The sequence below is a fragment of the Hypanus sabinus genome, unplaced genomic scaffold, assembly GCF_030144855.1.
Source record: "Hypanus sabinus isolate sHypSab1 unplaced genomic scaffold, sHypSab1.hap1 scaffold_307, whole genome shotgun sequence".
Taxonomy (NCBI): domain Eukaryota; kingdom Metazoa; phylum Chordata; class Chondrichthyes; order Myliobatiformes; family Dasyatidae; genus Hypanus; species Hypanus sabinus.
Window position 1 is genome coordinate 295534 of NW_026781221.1, and position 17280 is coordinate 312813.

General features: G+C 43.4%; 1 protein-coding gene across 6 annotated transcripts in view; it reads right to left on the minus strand.

Moving 5' to 3' along the window:
• The window catches only part of LOC132388375 (zinc finger protein 850-like), a 56934-nt gene that overhangs the window by 19073 nt on the left and 20581 nt on the right, over positions 1-17280 (minus strand). For 3 of the 6 annotated variants that reach the window (XR_009510216.1, XR_009510215.1, XM_059960716.1), the window contains exons 1-2: positions 15205-15296; positions 12342-12511 (exon numbers count right to left, since the gene is read on the minus strand). The gene's annotated coding sequence lies outside the window, so the exon portion shown is untranslated. Of the gene's footprint in view, positions 1-12341; positions 12512-15204; positions 15297-17280 lie in introns of those variants that run through there. The other 3 variants (XM_059960718.1, XM_059960717.1, XM_059960715.1) reach the window with 1 other exon arrangement.

Consider the following 17280-nt stretch of genomic DNA (forward strand, 5'->3'; position numbering starts at 1 on the left):
CCACCAGGACATCAGACTGATTAATTGATTTCTATGTCATATTGACTGCCCTATCTACATACTATTTGTTATATATTACTATAATTGACACATTTAGACAGAGACGTAAATTGAAGATTTTTAATACTCATGTAGATGCAGAATGTATGTAATAAATTCAATTCAATTAACCCTCTCCACTATCTGTTCTGTCATTCTGGTTACCGTTCCCCCGACAAATTACTTTAATCACATCACCCCTCCCCCCACACTATCATTAGAAAGCCTTACCACGAGGATATTCATTCCTTCTTGTTCTGTTCCCCTAACTAACGAATCCCATATCACCCCTTTGACTTTCCTCTGCTAATAATCCCCAACAGTTTCTAAAGTGGTCCACCTGTTGTTGTGTGGGATGGTCACAGGAGTATTATGTGAGGGATGTTTAACCTCATCCCTTTCCTCACTTTCACCCAGTTTCTGGTGTCCTGTACCTTGGGTATAACTCACCTCACTTCATGTCATAGCTATCACCCCCTCTAACTCCTGGATGGTCCAGAATTCATCCATTTCAAGTTCCAACTCCTTAAAGTGCATGGTTACAAGCTGCAGTAGGATGCACATCTTGTAGGTGAGGGCATCAAGGACACTGGAGGACTCCCCACCTTCCCACCAATGTCCCCCTCTAACTTGTAATGACCAGTGGACACATAAATCTCGTAATGTGCATTTTTTTACCCAGTGACAACATGTGCACAGTGCATTTCATATAGAGAGGTATTCATTTTAACAGCTTGCAAAGCATTGTCCATAAACACTTTGATCTCTGAGTTAGATCAAGTTCATCTGCACTCTCACACAACCTATGTAGTAGACTTGTAACGGGTATTGAAAACTTTTCTCACCAGGGCTTTTGCACTTTGTCCATATGCGATTTGCTTGCTAAATTACACTTTAAAATGTCAGATTTCCAAATATCACTACACTTCTTCGCACTTGTAAATTCTCCAGCAACTACTGCATCGCCACAATAACTACAGGTAACATGGGTATTTCCCCTGAGCACTCCTGAGGAATTGAGGATATATAACAAAATCATTTTGATCCTTTGTAACCTCTGGCTAAAAGAATAATTGGGACTGAATAGGAATTTTTGAACTTAAGAGAACTCTGTCTTCAGCGGTTAACTAAGGCAGACACATTCCCATTTTCTCTCTGGCTTACAGAGAGACACACTGAGAGCTGATAACATTATACATTATACCCTCGTTAGTTGATACATTGTACCCTTATTTGAGTAAAGGGAGGAGGACTCACTGAAAAGGACAGGAATGAACATCTGTCTGTAACTAAGTCAGGGCCTTGCAAAGGGAATAACTGATAAGGACAGAACAGCACGTGCATCTGCAATTAAAACCTTCATTTAATGAACTCTCTTATCTAAGTAATTAAGTTTTGCACCAACAGACTTGATGAGCATACCAGTTCAAATAACATCTTACAAATAGTAATGTATGGGGCTTAGTATGTATAAATACATGACTGTAACCTGACTGCTTACGTGCCTTCCCTTTGACAACTGGGTCTCCAACTCCTACAGGAGAATGCGCAATAAACTGTGGTGATGATAGCTGGTCTCTCATGTTTTATTCAGATTCAACTTTAACATTTGGTGTCACGAACAGGATCCCAATATAGGGAGTGCCAAGCAGACGGGCTGAGTAAGTGGCTGGACCACTCTGGGGATTGCGGAGACTGACCGGGCGCCCAATAGGTATTTTGTCATTCTCCGTTAGTTCCTTTCGAGGTACGGTCCCTCGCCCAAGCTGATCGCATACCTTGACGGAATCGGGAAAGAATCTGTTGGGAGACTTGTATAAGGTGGGCAAAATTTTACTGAGGAGGCAGATGGGCCGGGTAAATTTTAGTAAGTGGGCAGGAGGTGGTCCCAAATAAATTTATCAATTTAACAGGAGGTGCCAGCCATGTAAATTTATCTGCTTGTTAATTGAACAGAAGGCTTTGTGCTGGGTAAAGAACATGGGTCAATTGCAGTCGAGTGATATGGGTGGGACAACAGCAGCCCAACACAATATGTGTGAGAGTTTTCCAGACAAGGGAAAAGATTTGCGAATGTTGAGTGCAGCATTGAATAAGAAATTGGGGAACAAAATCTGGCCACTGGGGGGGAGCCTGGGATATTACCTCATGAGAACAAGCAGTAAATTTGATATGGAAAAAGAACTGTGGAAAGAAGTGGAAATTACTGAAAAGGGAATGGAAGGATAAGGCAGATGAAAAGTGGAACAGTACATTATTAGCAAGTTTGAGGAATAATGCATGTGACAAAGGGATCGAGGTATGCACTGCAGAAGGAACACCAAAGGTTGGGAGAGGCTGAAAGCGGAGCATGAATGGGTGGATGGGCACCGAAAACGAGAGTAGGGAAAACAACGTAAGCAAATCAAGGCCGGCCTACATAGGAACATCAGTATGAAGTTCTAACTGATAAGTGAAACAAGGGATACCAAACATATGACTGGCATACCGACCCTGTTTGAGGACAGTGAATTTGATGCTGAGTGCATAATGCGACTCCGCAAGATTTATTCGCTCTGCTGCATGATTCTCTCAGCTGATGAGGGGCGGAAACGGAAGGCAGAACTGAGATACCAAAGCTACCTGGAGTTACAGTTGGGAAACCATAATGAGAATGAACAGACAGACCGGATTATTCAACCCTTGGAAAGGGCTCTCCAGCAACCTGCATACATCACTAAAGTACATCAAAGCAAACCTAAGCCTGCAGAATCTATGACCCTCCAGGGTGCTCAACTGAGGAAAGCCAATATTATGCACCCCTCGAGGGACAGAAGTTCCCAGTCACGGTGATTGGAGAGGTTAAAGGAAAAGAGGTCAGCGCATTTCTCCCTATAGTTCTGGATTTCCTTTGGCGACAGACAGAACTGATGCTTCCCTATATCACTGTCTGGGTTTGCCCTGGGTGAAAGCCAAAGAGCCCAGAGTTCAATTCAGAAGTTTCAAAGAACATCTAAACAAGTCTGATGCATTTTGGAAACAAGTCCTCTGGACTGATGAAGTTAAAATAGAACTCTTTAATGGCAATGAGCAAAGATATCTTTGGGGAAAAAAGGGTGCAGAATTTCATGAGAAGAATACCTCTCCATCTGTTAAGCACGGGGGTGGATCGATCATGCTTTTAGCTTGTGTTGCAGCCAGTGACACAGGGAACATTTCCTGGTAGAGGAAAGAATTTATTCAATTAAATACCAGCAAATTCTGGAAGCAAACATCACACTGTCTGTAAAAAAGCCAAAGATGAAAAGAGGATGGCTTCTACAACAGGATAATGATCCTACACATAACTCAAAATCCACAATGGACAACCTCAATAGGTGCAAGCTGAAGGTTTTGCCATGGCCCTCACAGTTCCCCAACCTAAACATCATTGAGAATCGGGGGATAGACCTCAAAAGAGCAGTGCATGCAAGATGGCTCAAGAGTCTCACAGAACTAGAAGCCTTTTACAAGGAAGAATGGGCAAAACTGCCCCAAACAAGAATTGAAAGACCATTAGCTGGCTACAAAAAGCATTTACAAGCTGTGATACTTGCCAAAAGGGGGTGTTACTAGGTGTTGACAATGGAGGGTGCCCAAACTTTTGCTTCAGGCCCTTTGCCTTTTTTGTTATTTTGGAACTGTAAAAGATGGAAATTAAAAAAAATAAATTCCTTGCTTAAAATGTGTGATCTTTAACTTACGTCTTTTGGAAATCAGTTCAACTTTTACTCGTTTAACAGTAACAGAAATTTTGACCGGGGTAACCAAGCTTTTGCATGCCATTGTAATTGAGCAGGCCTCTTTTGAATCAGCTGTCTCTGCCCAGAAAGCTGAGCTGTTTGCTCTGACTCCTGCCTGTGTCCTAGCAACAAACTGAAGTGCGGACTTTTACATGGACTCCCGTTAGGAACTGACTACGGGGCTTTAGGGATTCCTGACATCCTCTGGCCACCCCATTAGTAATGCTACCTTTGTAAACAACTACAGCTACCTCGAGTTTTCACTATTATTAAATGTGCAGCCCATACTGGGGAGTTTGATGAGATGTTCCAGGGTAATGTTCGGGCTGATGCAGCGGCCAAACAGACAGCCTTGAATCTCACACTTTTAGTCCCCTGGGGAACCCAGCAAGCTCCTATTAGTCAAAATCTAAGCACGGGTATGCCAGACATGGGGGAAATACGTAACTAACAGGGGGACCCCCCTGAAGGAGAGCGCAAACTATGGTCCCAAATGGGTTTCCACCTGGAACCTCAGACCAATTTATGGGTGACCCCTGCGGGACAGCTCCGTGTTCCCTCTGTGTTCGTACCTATTTTGATAGATTATGTACATAATTGTACACGCTTGTGCAAGGAGGGAATGGTTAATACATTATTACAATCTTGACTTCCAGAGAGCAGCTGAAAAACCAGCCAAAGCATGCTTAAATTGTAAAAAAAAAACAGATGCTGGAAAGGGGATGCCTTGTGGTTCGGGAACTACCCCCTTGCCTGGTGGACCTTTTCCTTGCTTGTAACTTCAGTTTATAGAATCACCTGAGTACATTGTTATAGGTGTTGCTCAGTGATAGTAGATGCATTTAGCAGATGGATTGAAGCTGTTCCTACAACTAATGATACCACTATGACTGTTGTGAACATATTGCTAAAAGAAATAACTCCTCGCTATTGTTATATACTTGTGCCATGACAGTGGTACCCTTGTCACGTGACTGGGGTTGAAGCTATACTGGAGGTAATGGTCTTGTGACGGTGGAGTGATGTCATTTTCCCGCCAGTAGAGATCATGTGACAGGTTTTTTTTATTAACAGGTTATAAAAGGAAGACCCCACCCTGTGAGGAGGGGCAGTTCATGGCTGGATTTGCCAAGTTGACTTCATGCCACTGCGTGATTTAATGTGATGACGCAGTTTAGTTGAAGGATGAAGTTTTTATCTAATGCCTAAAGTTTAAAAGGTCATTGCCAGCTGTTTCTTTACAATACTACTAGCTGAGAATCAGTGGAGAGTGAGGATCGGAGTTCGGGAGTTAAAGATCGAGGAGAATCTATTTCGACGGTGAAACAGGTTCGACCTTATTTAATCCTTATTTGGAAGGAATTCGTTGACTGTTCTCGTGTTAATCTCTGCTAGATAGCAGAAGATTGTGATAAAGGAAAGGTCAGTGCCTTTAAGCCGTTTCATTTCGTAAACTCTTTGTGGGAAAAGTTTGACGTCGGGGATCGAAGCAGAACAACGTGAAAGAGAATTTAAATCGTCTGATAAAGTCTCTCCTTTTAATTGGACTGTGAGCATTTCTGAACTTTTGGCAATACTACTTTAAAGAACTGTTTTTGCAACATCGCTTTAAGAACTGTTTAAGCTGCCGCACAGCAGCTGTTTCCGGTTACGTTAGTGTTTGTTTACTTTTGGGGGGTTTGTTTACAGTGTTTAATAAAAGTGTTGTTTGTTATATAATCCGTTGCCTAACTCATATATTTATTGTTGCCTGAATACGTAACATAAATATGGGGGCTGCGTCCGAATTGGATCGTTTGAGTTTAGATGGTTGCTAACTTTTGAATCGGTGTTTTGGAAAAGGAGAATACTAGATTCTTTTGTTTGATTGGCTTGTGAGTGGTATTCGGCAACAATGAATATTGATGAGTTTCTGGTTTCGCCAGTCGCGGGGTTCTTAGTGAAGGCAAAAAAAACTGAGGTCTCTGAGATAGCTCGTAGATTGCAACTTAAAAGTATTTTGACGACTACATCTATGGCTGTCATACAGAGAAAAATCGCGTCACACTATGTGGATTCGGGTGTTTTTGATGTATCTATTTTAGAGTCGTTTCCAATAAGTGCTCTGGAGATGCAGTTACAAATCGAACAAATGATGTTAGAGCGTTGTAAATTAGAGGCTGAACAAAAGCAGAGAGCATTTGCATATGCAATGGAGGAATTAAGGTCTGGGAAACAGTCTTCTGCTTCTAGAAAACCATTTGTTGCTAGTCAAGAAATTAAATTGGTCCCTCCATTTAGTGAAACAGAAGTGGAGAGATATTTTCAACATTTTGAAACTATTGCTCGGATGTCAGAGTGGCCGAAAGATAAACGGTCAGTGTTGTTACAGAGTGTAATTAAAGGCAAAGCACAACAAGTTTACACAGCTTTAACTGCTGCACAAGAACTTGATTATGATATTGTGAAAATGCATATTCTAAAAGCATATGAATTAGTCCCAGAAGCTTATAGGGAAAGATTCAGAACTCTGAAAAAGTCTGGGGATAAAACCTATGTGGAATTTGCCTACGATAAAGCTATGTGTTTTGAGAGATGGGTTTCTTCTATAAATGTAAATGGGGACTATGATAAATTGAGAGAGCTGTTTTTAATGGAGGAATTTAAAAGAAGCATTCCCGTTGAAGTAAGGACCTACTTAAATGAGAGGGATACTGATAAATTGCAAGACTGTACTAGATTAGCTGATGAGTATGTTTTAATCCATACGAATAAATTTCCTCAGGGCTTAATTTTTAAGAGGAAAAATAACATGGAGACTCAAGGTAAATCAGAAATTAAATCAGAAGTTAATGAGAAAGGTAAGGAGGAAGGAAAACCAGTTTGTTTCTGGAACACCAGAAAGTCAGTTTGGTTTTATTTGTAACTAGTGTAAGAAGCCTGGCCATGTCATAGCTAACTGTTTCAGCTTGAAAAAGAAAGAGAAGGAAGCAGTTCCAGATGCTTGTGTGCAACATACTGAAGCACCTGTAAAGTTACAGGGTTTGATAAACACAAATGAGGTTTTGTTACAGGCTGACCAAGTTAGGAAGGGATATGATCATTTTATAACTGAAGCTTTTGTATCTTTGAAAGAAGGATCTACTCTGGTGCCAATAAGAATCCTTAGGGATACTGGAGCTTCTCAATCACTGATGTTAGACAGTGTGTTTAAGTTTAAAGAGTCTGATACTGGTGAGGTAAATTACATAAGAGGTTGGGAGTGATTTTATGCCTGTACATTTACATAAAGTAAATTTAAAGTCAGGGTTCGTTACAGGATTTGTTAAAGTACGATTACAGCATAGCTTACCTGTGAAGGGTATTTCTTTATTGTTAGGTAATGACTTGGCAGGTGGACAAGTTTTTCCTGAAGTGCATTTGACAATGGAGTAAGAGGAACCAGAGTTGAATTCCAACACAGATTCTTCCTGTATTGTGACTAGAGCTATGGCTAAAAAGATTGACGTGCAAAATGAGGTTGTTACTCAGGACTGTTCAACTTAGGATTCGAGTTTTGCGGATGTGTCAGAGACTTTCTTATCTTCGTTGATTGATCAAGATTCTTGGGGGAAGTCTGACTATGAAGATTTATCTCTGTCTCGGAAGGAGATGATAGCAGAGCAGAATAGAGACTCTGAGATTATAAAATTAAGAGAGCAAGCTTTACTAGGTAGTGAAATTGAGAAGGTGCCATTAGGATATTACTTGGAAAAAGGGGGGTTGATGAGGAAGTGGAGATCACCTACAATTCCTGCAAGTGAGAATTGGAATGTTGTTTACCAGGTAGTTGTACCGAAAGATTATTGAAATGAGATTTTGACTTTAGCTCATAGTGTGCCTTTAGGTGGACATCAAGGGGTAAGGAAAACTGTGGACAACATTTTAAAACATTTTTACTGGCCTGGTCTAAGAAAAGATGTGGCGATGTTTTGCAAAATGTGCCATACTTGTCAAATTGTGGGTAAACCAAATCAGGTTACACCAGGAGCTCCATTACAACCTATTCCAGCACTTGGTGAACCATTTTCTTAAGTTATTATAGATTGTGTTGGTCCATTACCAAAGACAAAATCTGGTTATCAGTATTTGTTGACTATTATGTGTACTTTGTCTAGGTTTCCAGAGGCAGTACCACTTAGCCAATATAAGCCACTTAGCCAGTACCACTTAAGTTAGTACCACTTACCAATATAAAAGCTAAAACAATGACAAATTGAAAAATATAAATTATAAGAATTATAAAATTCTTCACTTATTTTGGATTACCTAAGGAGATACAAACTCATCAAGTTTGTTTACTTTTGGGGGGTTTGTTTTCAGTGTTTAATAAAAGTTTTGTTTGTTATATAATCCCTTGCTGAACTCATATATATATTGTTGCCTGAATACGTAACACTATGGACTTTCAGAAATGATAAGTTCGGACAATGGGCCAAAATAAATGAGGAAATCTGTAAAGAACTTGCTATAAAACAGCAGTTCCACTGCACCCATCATCTGAACGCAGCGACATTGGAACGAACCAATGGTACTTTGAAAGATAAGTTGGCAAAACTTACACAAGAAACTGGATTGACCTGATTGAAGGTTTTACCCTTAGTCCTATTCCAGATGAGAATCACGCTATCAAGTTAGACAGGGCTATCACTGGCAGAAATCATCTATGGGAAGCCCATGAGAACCCCATGGGGACCCCGACCTTGTCTGCCGCTCCTCCCTGAGAGCTTACCTGCAACATTGGATATGCATACCTTGGGGGAGGAGATGGGAAAATACTTATGGAAATTAACTAACACTCTCCAAAGCTTGCATTCACAGGTACGACAAGCCTATCGAGAGGATGAACCCCAAACTACAGGTGACTACTCCACCATCCAGCCTAGAGAATTGTCCTGCTCAAGAACTGGGATGATAAGAAGTTGGGACTGAACTGGAGAGGACTGTACCAAGTGCTACTGACAACACCTCCTGCAGTGATGGTGTAAGGGCAGCTCCGGCGGATACATCGAACGGACTGTAAACAAGTTACTGGCAGAACTGATAAGACTGAATAATGTACTGGTTAATGCTGATTTTAATGACCCTAAGGGAACCTGCCCCTGTCTTGGGAGGCCCCCAGTTTAACAGTTTCCTGTCCCTCTACCACACTTATGCTAAGCAAGTTGAGCGGGGAGCATGTTGGGTATGTGCCAGAATTCTCCAACAGGGTAAGACTATGTCAGTGGTGCCCCTGAATACTAGCGCAGTCAATTCAGTTCTGGTGTTTTCTGATAGCCGTAATGGTAGCATTGTCAATTGCACCATATCCAGGTCTGGAAGGCGAGACTGGGGATGGTGTTGCTTTGAGTGTTGGAGTCGTAGACCTCCTCCACAAGACCTCTCCAAGCTATGGCCGGGGGTAGGAGTTACGTCTCCAGCAGTGGCTAGTGTTAAGTGCTCGTGACACATGACAGTGGTACCCTTGTCACATGACTGGGGTTGAAGCTATACTGGACTTGAGGTATGGTCTTGTGATGGTGGAATGACATAATTTTCCCGCCAGTAGAGATCATTTGACAGGTTTTTTTTTTACAGGTTATAAAAGGAAGACCCCACCCTGTGAGGAGGGGCAGTTCGTGGCTGGATTTGCCAAGTTGACTTCATGCCACTGCGTGTTTTAGGTGATGACGCAGTTTAGTTAAAGGATGAAGCTTTTATCTAATGCCTAAAGTTTAAAAGGTCATTGCCAACAGGTTCTTTACGATTCTGCTAGAGACAGTGGAGAGTGAAGATCGAAGTTCGAGAGTTAAAGGTCGAGGAGAATCGCTTTCTACGGTGAAACGGGTTTCAACGTTTGTTTGATCCTTATACGGAAGGATTTTGTTGACTATCTTCGTGTTAATCCCTGGGTTTTACCAGAAAGGATTGAAGGTAGTGAAGAAGGAAAGGTCAGTGCCTTTAAGCCGTTTCGTTTCGTAAATTCTTCATGGGAAGTTCGACGTCGGGGATCGAAGCCAAGCGACGTGAAAGAGAATTTAAATCGTCTTATAAAGTCTCTCCTTTTAAATGGACTGTGAGCATATCGAACTTTTGGCAATACCACTTTAAAGAACTGTTTTTGCAATATCACTTTAAGAACTGTTTGGGCTGCCGCACAGCAGCTGTTTCCGGTTACGGTAGTGTTTGTTTACTTTTGGGGGGGTTTGTTTTCTGTGCTTAATAAACGAGTTGTTTGTTATAAGAAACCCTTGCCAAACTCATATATTTATTGTTGCCTGAATACGTAACACTAGTACAACTTGCTGGTGTAACCAGAATGAGAGTTCACCCTATCAAGTGGGAAGTAGTAACTGTACCAAGAGTCAAACTAATGATACCCCTGAACCACTAAATGGAGCTTATTGGCTTTGTGGAAATAGGGCCTACCCCTGGCTGCCGGGAGAAAGAACAGGGCAGCGGCATGGAACCACACCCAAATTCGCCAAACAGTGCGACAGAATCGGGTGGTCCATGACTTTATATTAGCAGAAAAAGGAGGGACCTGTGCTATCACAGGTAATGAATGCTGTACTTAAATCCATGATAGATCTTCCAATATTACTGACTTGTCTAAACACATAACCCAAGAGATTCAGAAAATTCAAGATGTTGGCAGTAAGCTACATAATTTTGGGACCAGTAAGGCAGGGGTGGCCCTGGCCCTTCAACATATTCGAGGGCTTCTGGAGGTTGTTTTTGCATTTCGGAAGTCTGATTGTATTAATTTTGATTATTGTCTGTGTCCTACAGAGCCTTTGGCCATGTTTTGTATCATGTTGTAGAAGCAGAACCCCATAACCATATGCCCTCTGCTTTGCTTTTACTTTGGCTTTGACTTCTCTTGTCAGCCACTGACGCATCCTTTTTCCATTCAAAAATGTCTTCTTCTTTGCAAAATATCTGTCTTGCACCTTCCTCACTTCTCGCATAAACTCCAGCCACTGCTGCTCTGCCGTCCTTCCCGCTAGTGTCTCTTTCCAATCAACCTTGGCCAGTTCCTGTCCAATGCCACTGTAATTTCCTTTACTCCACTGAAATACCGACACATCGGATTTTGGCTTCTCTTTCTCAAATTTCACAGTGAACTCAATCATGTTGTTATCACTACCTTCACTTCCATCTCTCAAATCACCTCTGGTTCATTACACAATACCCAATCCGGTACAGCCGATTTCCTGTTGTAATTTGCAGTCCACATCACTGCAGCTGTTTAGAGGCCTGTAGATAACTGCCATCATGGTCCTTTTACCCCTGCGATTTCTTAGCTCAACCCATAAAGATTTCAGAAATGTCACTCCACTCTTCAAGAAGGGAGAGAGGCAGAAGAAAGGAAACTATAGGCTACTTAGTCTGAGAGTGGTAAGAAAGATGTTGGAGTCGATGTTGTTAAGGATGTGAGTTTGGGAGACTTGGAGGCACAAGATAAAATAGGCTGGACTGAACATTGTTTCTGCAAGGGAAAATCTTGCCTGATGAATTTGTTGGAATGCTTTGAGAAATAATAAGCAGAGTAGACAAAGGAGAATTGGTTGATGTTGTGTACTTGGATTTTCAGACCTTTGACAAGGTGCCACACATGAGGCTCCTTAACAAGTTCTGAGCCTGGTTGGGCAGCGATGAGGAAGGATCTGATTTCAAGTTTGTATAAATCGAAAGGCGATTGCAGTGGGAAAGGGCCGGGACCCACCCAGACGGCTGGACAGTCTGGGCCAGGAATGTAGGATCAGTTAGTTCTGGTTCCCCAAGCAGTGAGAGTGGATGTCGGTAACGAGGATCTGTTTACGTGTATGGGTGTGGGGTAAATGGTGGGAAAGTTGTGGGGTTACTGGCAGGGTGGAGGGAGGTTGGGGATGTGGGTTATCGGACACAGTGTGACCCGGGAGGAAGAGTCCTAGGGCAGATCATGTTGTGAGCAAAGGAGGATCAGGTCCATTGCATCAGACAGCTTTCAGGAAGCAACAAATATCTCTTTATATTACTCACAGTCTAATCTTTCTACTAACATTGTGTTTGTCACAGAGCCCAGAGTCTGGGAACAGCTCGATGGTAGGAAGCAGATGGTGATGATGGGAGGCTGTTTAGTGGAGTCAAGGCCCGTGCCTCCTGGAGCTCCCCAGGGTGACACCCATTGCTACTTGTCATCTATGTCAATAATCTGGTTGAGAATGTACAGGGTATGGGTAGTGAGTCTGCAGCAGGTAATTGCAAACAATTACCTCCTTTTGCAGGATAGTAAATATAAACACCCCTCTTTCCCTCTCCACACTCAGAACCGACCAAAAGCTACTTCAGAAGATACAAGTTCTTCAAATGAGCAAACACTGAGGGAATGTGAGAGACTTTAAAGAGCTGGGATACTGATAGCACATTACCAGACCTGGAATGATTGCAACTGGTCTGATAGTATTTCTGGTCACATTCAGCTCACTCCAACTATTCCCTACCTTCCTTTTATAAGTATGTAATGTCTAAAGGACCAGTGTTTGAGTAAATGAGACTCACCAGACTTGCTCCTGACTGAATCAATGGAAATCCTGAGTCAGAAGGGTTTCTCTCCAGTCAGTGCTCTCAGTCCTCGGGCTGGTTCACTTGCTGCTGTTCCCTCATTTTCAGTCGTGGTTTGCTTCCAGTTGTGGGTTTTTCTTCCAATAAATCTCTCACCGCAGGTCTAACTTTAACATGAAAGATAATGAAGCATGTTAACAATACAAAGGACAACAAAATATTTCTGCTCACTGAACTCTAAATATTGAAGACAAATATAATGAACTCAGTGAACAAATCTCTAATTGTCCCTGACACGTCACAAAACCTGATGTGGGATAGGAAGGAGTCATCGTTCTGTCATGGTAAGATGTAAGATGCAGGAACAGAATTAGGTGATTCCATCCATCAAATCTGCTCCACCACTCAACCATGGCTGAGATTTATTCCAACACCATATCCCTGCCTTCCAGCTGTAACCCTGAAGCTACTTAGCAATCATGAGTATATTAATCTCTGCCATAAATATACCCAAATGGCAGCCTCAACCAACCTCTGCAGCAACAAATTCCACAGTTCAGTCATCTTTTGGATGAAGAAATTTTTCTCAACTCAATTTTAAAGGTAAGCATCTTTATTCTGAGCCTGTGCTGTCAGGTCACAGATTCTCTGTCTAATGGAAACATCCTCTCCATGTCCACTGTATCCAGGCTTTCCAGCATTCGGTAGGTTTACTTAACCATACATCCCTCCACCAACCCCACCGTCCCTCTGAACTCCATTGAGCACAGGTCCACAACCATCAAATGCTCCTCAAACATAAAGCCGATCATCCCTGAGATTATTCAGGTGAAACTTGTTAGTAACAACTGCACTGAACACATTCCCAAGTATAACAGACCATCAGGAAATTTAAACCATTCCCGAGTGAATGGAATAAAAAGAAACCGGAATCACCAGAATCGCTTAAAAGGTAAGGAACTGCTGTGGGGAGAGCAACAAATTTAACGATTCAGGTTCACAATCTTTTGTCAGAATGGATTCAGAACTTTTCATTTTTAGTGCAGATTTCCAGCAACATGAGTTTCTGTTTGATTCCTACTGTCTGACAGACAGGTAACAGCGGGGAGAAATTCCCAAACACAGTTCGAACACTGAACCCCCCAGGTCTATTTCTACTGGTTCAAACACAGAACAGCTCATTTACTCACAGCCTGTCCTTGTGAGGGATGGAATATAAACTCATTCTCTCCTCAGATTAGCAGCATTGCTTCCAAAGGAACTCCAGAAGCAAACATTTGATCCCAGACCAGAAATACTCGCTCAACACCTCATGAACCCGGGCAGCTTGATCTCTGGGTCCATTTTACTTGGATCTAAACAGGGGTGCAGAGCACCTCCGGAGCTCACCGGAGCACCACTCCAGCACCTCTGTAAAAAACACTAGATCCCAGACCAGAAATACTCGCTCAACACCTCATAAACCGGGGCAGCTTGATCCCCGGGTCCAGTTTACTTGGATCTAAACAGGGGTGCAGAGCACCTCCGGACCTCACCGGAGCACCACTCCAGCACTTCCGTTAGAAAATAAGTAAAAAAATAAACAAGCAGGGAATTTAACAGCGGCCGCATATTAAATAGAGGGAATTTTAAGGAAACTGGGGTTAGGGAGAGGGGTTGGTGGCTGGTGAGGAAAATACTACCAATAACATTAAGATAAGATATTTGATAGCTTTTGGTGAACTCCTGGAGCTGTGATTGTGGTGGTCCGTGGATTACTCACTAATACAAAAGTAAATTTTTCTCACTAACAACCTCATGGCTTCTAAGCAAACAACCTTATTTCACTTGGTTGATCATTATATTTTATGATAATTAGTGAATGCAACTGTGCAATATTTGTATTATTATTAAATTAAGTGTTATATGCTTTAGTGTACCAGTTACATACTGAAATGCAGTGATTGTTTATAAGCATGTTAATGTTTTATTTATCACTGTATTTCTGTGGAGCTCTGGAAATCATATATATTTCTTTCACCTTGGTTTAGTGTTTGACATTATAAAAAGCTCTATTCATATACACACACACACACACACAAGCCCCCCCCCCCCCCAATTTGTGTAACTGCTCATCACATGAATGGGACAGGGAAGTTGCCCTGCATATGAAATGAGCAGGTACACAAATTGGGTGTGACATAGAGGGGTGACTGACAGGTTCGTGGCCTAAGGTGGAACGAGTCGATTTTAGAAAACCTTGCAATTTTCAATTATCTGAAACAGAAATATGGCAAAAGTGATTAATTTCAAACTTTCATAATCACTCAAATAGTTGAACAGCACATACATGTACCGAGATCTGTATAACTAGACCTCCTAACATAGGCCATAAACTTATCAATCACCCCTCGTACAGCTCCGGCAGCTTTCCACACGCACACACACACATATATATATATATACACACCCCCAATTTGGGTACCTGCTCATCACATGAATGGGACAAGGAAGTTGCCCAGTACACGAAAGGAGCAGGTACACAAATTGGGTGTGACATACTAGGGGTGACTGATAAGTTTATGGCCTAAGATGAAAGGAGTCAATTTTACAAAACCTAGCAATTTTCAGTTATCTGTAACGGAAACAGCACAAAACTGATTAACTTCAAACTTTCTGCAAAATGACTCAAAGAGTGCAGGTACCAAGAGCTGTATAACATTAGGCCACGAACTTATCAATCACCCCTCGTACAGCTCTGGCAGCTAAAAGACTGGCACTGCACCCCTGCTCCAGCCGTCCAGCAGAGCTCGGGCCCGGCCCTTTCCCAATGCAACCGGCCCGGATTTACACAAACCCGCCGGGATCAAACTCCACTCACCCCCGCTCGTGTCGGTGAACCGCCAACGACAGCTGCTTTCGGCAGTGCGCATGCGTTTATCAGGATGTTCTCCGCAGCACCACCAGCGGTCGGAGGTACACATGACCACCAGTGGTCGGAGGTCCATACAGCGCCCCCAGTGCTCGGAGGCGTGTGGGACAACGGAGAGGCAAATCACAAACGTGACAAAGTCTGCACATGCAGGAAATCCAGCTCAGCACAAACAAAAGGCTGGTGGAACTCAGCAGACCCGGGAGCATCGATCGAAAAGGGTCGACAGTCGACGTTTCCAGCTGAACCCTCCTTCAAGATTGAGATGGAATGGGGGAAATATCTAAATAAAATCGGGGCGGGCGAGAAAATGCCTGCCGGGATGGTGATAGGTTGAAGCCAGGTGGATGGGAAAGCTCAAGAGCTGAAGAAAATAGAATCCAGAGGGAAGTGATAAGCACATGAGAGGACGTGAAAAATCAGAGAGGAAGAGGGGGAGTGTTCACTGGAAGGAGAAATTGATATTCATGCCATCAGGTTAGGGGGAGGAGCTACCCAGACGGAATATAAGGTGCAGATCCTGGACCCTGAGGGTGGCCTTAACTTGGCACAAGAGGAGGCAATGGGTTGACACGTCGGAACGGGAATGGGAATGGGAATCAGAATGAAAATGTTTGGACACTGGGAAGTCCCGCCGGGAGCGGATAGTTCAAAGGTCAGTTTATTATCAAAGCAGGTATCCATAAACAACTCTTGCGTTTTTTTTTTCTCCAGAGAACCACAAAACAAAGAAAGAGCATGAAAGTCTTTCAGAGAGAAAAATCAAACTCCCACCCCACCCCCCACATCAACAAGAACGGCATCCCGATCATCAACCCCCAAAACCCACCCCTCCCGCACAAAACGGAACAATAACATCGATCCGCCCCCCCAAAAAAACAACCCTACCCCGCACAACTGCGGAGCAGCTGGTGTCACCAGTGTAGAGGCGGCCGCATCGGGAGCAGCGGACACAACGGGCGTCCCCGGAAGATTCACAGGTGAAGTGTCGCCTCACCTGGAAAGATGTTTGTACAACGGAGAGAGATCGGCCGTCCGGCCCTTTCACTGTGACACCCCGAACTCCACATCAAATCCGTCCAAACGAATCTGGGCGAACTTTAATGACCAATAAATATAATTCCTCCCAGCGATCAGCTCTCTGAATGATTCCCTGACTCTGAGAGGAAGGGGTGTCTATGGTCCACAGTGTCAGGGTGTTGAGTTTACCAGGAGACAAAGACTGCAGGGACGAGAGGTTTTCTGTTGACTAATACACTGTGTGTGGACCCCGCTGGCAATTCTGGTGTTGTGACCCGAATCGAGACAAACACCACACTGCCCACTCCACCAACAACACGGCACAGCCGGTCACATATCACGGGACTTTATATCTCACAACACTGGATTCAGTGATGAAACCCGAGATTAATGTTGTTGTCCCACTGGAATGATCAGAAACGTCCATTCAGGTGTTTTAATTACAAGCGCTCCCACACAGGTGACGTCACACACGCGAATTCACGCGCCTGACGTCACACATGGCCTGCCCTCACGTGCGTGGTGTCTTACATCACCGACACGCTGGTGAGCTCGAGCTTTATCGGTTTAACGGCTGAGCCACCAATCGCGTGACCGTCCCCACCCCCACCGCTGTAAACCAAAGCTTCAGGGGCTGCGCTACTCCCATTGATGCGAAGCAATGTCAATCACTGGTTACAACCAGTAATGGAGGCAGACAAGCCAAGTGGACATTGCCTCGCGGAAACTTTCCCACTAAAGTGTCAATCTCCCGTCAGGGCGGAACAAATCCCAAAGTAAATGTTCGCTTTCTGATTTATTTCCATTTCCGTCCAAGGGAAGTTGCGGAGTTTGTGAAGCATCTCCTGAGGCCGGAGTCTGATGTATCACTGAGAGGTAGGAGGAAACCGCTCGGCCCATCGGCGATTCCGGGAGAGAGGAGGATGATTTTACTGAAAGGATGAAGATGGTGTGAGAGGGGGCGGACAGGATGTTTGTCCCGGTGGGGACAGGAGGGGCTCATCT